Here is a 4,278-nt window from a genome sequence, read left to right as displayed (position 1 = left end):
TAATCTGCTTAAAACATGGGTTCAGGATCTGGGACTAGAAATCTCCACAGAAACGTGGAATGATATCTGGGAAAATGCTAGAAGAATTACTATTTGTAACAGAACCCAGGCTATCCAGCTGAAGATACTTCATAGGGCCCATATAGCACCGGTTCGATTGGCAAAATTTAAGGCAGGAGCATCTCCAATGTGTCCTAAATGCAAAATAGAGGTGGGCACTCTTGTACATTGCTTATGGACCTGTCATAAGATCCGTAGATATTGGACTAAGGTAGCAAGTACCCTGACAGAAATTTTAGGAACGGAAATAAAAGTGGACCCCGTATCTCTCCTCTTGGGCTTTTCGAACTTTCCCTCCCTGGACATGTACGGGAAGAGACTATTTTCTATCCTCTCTTTCTTGCAAGGAAAAATATTTTGGTGAACTGGGCGGCGGAGGGCCCCCCTGGACTTTCAAATTGGCACAGACTAATTATGGAATGTATTCCCCTTGACTTCCTTACAAACATGGTGCACCGAAAGACCGAATTATTTTATAAAATATGGCAGCCCTTTTTGAATTACATAAATACAGATATTTCGGCTATCCTAACAAGGGCTTTTATTTAATTGAGACTACAAACCTGGCTGGTCCGCGGCCCCTCGGGGGAGGAATCCCGCACGAATACGGGTTTTATCATATCTGATGTTAACACATCCCGAGCATGTAAGAGACTTAAATATACACCCTGATTAGTTGTAGGTTAGATTAGTAGATAGTTGAGTTTTGTTTGTTTGTTTCTTTTTCTTTTCGGTTTTTTTTTGTTAAATTTTGGCTATTGTATTTTTGAGCTAATTGTATATCAATGTTTATATCTGAGAGTTTTGTTTATTTTTGTAAACTTGTAAAAATGTTATTTTTCTAATAAAAATATCTATTAAAAAAAAAGAAAGGTAGGAACAAAAAAAAAGAAAAGCGTTAAAAATAAATAAATCCTCTGGGCCAGATAGGATATACCCAAGGTTACTACAGGAAGCGAGGGAAGAGATTCCTGCACCTTTGGCGATGATCTTTGTGTCCTCACTGTCCACTGGAGTAGTGCCAGATAATTGGAGGGTGGCAAATATCATTCCCTTGTTCAAGAAACGCAATAGGGATAACCCTGGGAATTACAGTCCAGTCAGTCTTACATCAGTGGTGGACAAAGTATTGGAAAGGATTCTGAGAGACCGGATTTGTGATTACTTGGAAAACCATAGTTTGATTAGAGATAGTCAGCATGGCTTTGTGAAGGGTGGGTTGTGCCTTACAAACCTTATTGAATTCTTTGAGATTGTGACAAAACAAGTTGATGAAGGGAGAGCGGTGGACGTTGTATGCATGGATTTTAGCAAGGTGTTTAATAAGGTTCCCCATGGTAGGCTTATTCAGAAAATAAGGAGGCATGGGATACAGCAAAATCTGGCTGTCTGGATACAGAATTGGCTGGCCCATAGAAGACAGAGAGTGGGAGTAGGTGGAAAGTATTCAGCCTAGAGCTTGGTTACCAGTGGTGTTCCACAGGATTGGTTTTGGGACCTTTGTTCTTTCTAATTTTTATAAATGACTTGGAGGAGGAGGTGGAAGGATGGGTAGTAAGTTTGCCAATGACACGAAGGTTGGTGGAGTTGTCGTTAGTGTGGAAGGCTGTTGTAGGTTGCAACAGGACATTGACAGGATGCAGAACCGGGTTGATAAGTGGCAGATGGAGTTCAACCTGGAAAAGTGTGAAGTGATTCACTTTGGAAGGTCGAATTTGAATACAGAACACAGGGTTAAAGGCAGGTTTCCTCGCAGTGTGGAGGAACAGAAGGATTTTGGGGTCCATGTCCATAGATCCCTCAAAGCTGTCACCCAAGTTGATAGGATTGTTAAGAAGGCTTATAGTGTATTGGCTTTCATTATTAGGGGGTTGAGTTTAAGAGATGTGTGGTTATCATGCAACTCCATAAAGCCCGGGTTAGATCCCACTTGTAATATTTTGTTCAGTTATGGTTGCCTCATTATAGGAAAGATGTGGAAGCTTATGAGAGATTTACCAGGATGCTGCCTGGACTGAAGAGCTTGTCTAATGATGAAAGGTTGAGGGAGCTAGGGTTTTTCTCATTGAAGTGAAGAAGAATGAGAGGGGACTTGATAGAAGTGTATAAGATGTTGAGAGGCATAGATAAAGTGGATAGCCAGAGACGTTTTTTCAAGGGCAGAAATGTCTATCATGAGGGGGCATAATTTTAAGGTAATTGGAGGAAGCTTTAGGGGAAATGTCAGAGGTAGCTTCTTTACACAGAGAGTGGTGGATGCGAGAAATGCACTGCCAACTGTCATAATAGAGTCAGATACAGTAGGGACATTTAAACAACTCTTGGATAGGCACATGGAAGTTAGTATAATGAAAGGTATGTAGGTTAGTCTGATAGTAGGACAAAAGGCCAACACAACACCGAGGGCTGAAGAGTCTATGTTCTATGAGGTGTCAACATGACAAAGCTACCAAAGAGGACTACCTGAGTGTCGAACAGGAGAAGCAGCAAGTGACAGACAAAGTCAAGTGATCTCACAACCAACACATCAGATCTATGCTCTGCAGTCCTGCCACATCCAGTTGTGAATGGTAGCAGATAATTAAACCACTCACTGGACAAGATTCCACACATATCCCCATCCTCAATGATGGAAGAGACCAACACATCAGTGCAGATGATAAGTTTAAAGCATTTGTAGCAATCTTCAGGCAGAGTTGCCGAGTAGATATCCATCTTGACCTCCTTCTATGGTCCCCAGCATCACAGAATCCAGCCTTCAACCAATTTGATTCACTCCACATGATATCAAGAAAAGTTGGAGGCACTTTATATTACAAAGACAATGGGCCCTGACAAGATTCCAGCAATAGTACTGAAGACCTGAGCCCCAGAACTTGACACTCCCTTAGCCAAGCTAGTTGTGTACAGTTTCAATTCTGGCAAATACCCAACAATGTGGAAAATTGCCCAGGCGTGTCCTGCACACAAAAAGTAGGAAATGCAACCAGTTAATTACTGCCCCATCAGTCTACTCTTGATCATCAGTAAAATGATGGAAGGTGATATCTGCAATCCTATCAAGCAGCACCTGATCAACAGAATAGGTAAAAACAATGACTGCAGATGCTGGAAACCAGATTCTGGATCAATGGTGCTGGAAGAGCACAGCAATTCAGGCAGCATTGAGGAGCTTCAGCAAAATCGATGTTTCGGGCAAAAGCCCTTCATCATCAACAGAAACCTATTCACTAATGCCTAATTTGTGCTCGGCTAGGGTGACTCAGCTCCTGACCTCATTAAAGCCTTGTTTCAAAAATGGACAAGAGCGCTGAATTCCTGAGGTGAGGTGAGAGTGACAGCCATTGATATCAAGACCACATTTGACTGAGTGGTATCGAAGAGTCCTACAAAAACTGGAATCAATGGGAATTAGGGAGAAAACTCTCCACTGGTTGGAGTCATACCTGGCAAGCTGGAAGATAATCATGATTGTTAGAGGTCAGTCACCTCAGTACCAAAACATCTTTGTGGGGTAATGTCCTAAGTTCTTAGTGTTGGAGAAATTGCTCAATTGAACAGAAACCACAGAAGCGCAGATTGGATGAAATTGACAACCTGGTTATTACAAGCGATATCACTACAAGAGAAACTGACTAGGCTGACACTGAACTGACAATCTGTACAGGTAGACCAAGGGTTCTCTTCCTCGAACAGTGGACACAGGCAGTTTTTATAGTGGTACAGTAATGTGGTCTGAATTACAGAACAGTCAAGAGTAAAACACAATCAATGGGAGGACAATCAGCTGTCTGGTAGCAGCAATCAGTCTGTGCTTGAGTCAGGAGATTCTGATCCTCTGTGAGGGTAAGTGCAAATGTCTGTCATCCTGGCATCAATGGGTTTCCATTGTGGTTAGTCCGCAAGCAAGGTACCTTGGTGCCTTTCAGTCTGAGCACTCTTCATGGACTTCCAGTATGTGTGAAGAGCAAAGCTGCCCTTAGGGTTTCAGGAGTAGTTGTGCTTATTGAGAGCTAGGAAATCTATTGTCAGGCAGTTTCAAGAAGTGTATCCACTAGTTTGGAAGTGGCTTGAGTCATCTCCTATTTGCTGCCTAGTGTCTTAGTTAGCCTTTTTTGTAAAGGCTGAGGCACTCTGGGTAGTTTCTTTTGTGGCTTAGGCAGACATGGCTCCTTATGTTCTTTGTGGCCATGCTGGGGGTGGACAGGGTAGTTGATT

The sequence above is a fragment of the Chiloscyllium plagiosum genome, chromosome 10 (genome assembly GCF_004010195.1).
Source record: "Chiloscyllium plagiosum isolate BGI_BamShark_2017 chromosome 10, ASM401019v2, whole genome shotgun sequence".
In the NCBI taxonomy this organism is placed as follows: Eukaryota; Metazoa; Chordata; class Chondrichthyes; order Orectolobiformes; family Hemiscylliidae; genus Chiloscyllium; species Chiloscyllium plagiosum.
This window is presented reverse-complemented; position numbering follows the sequence as displayed.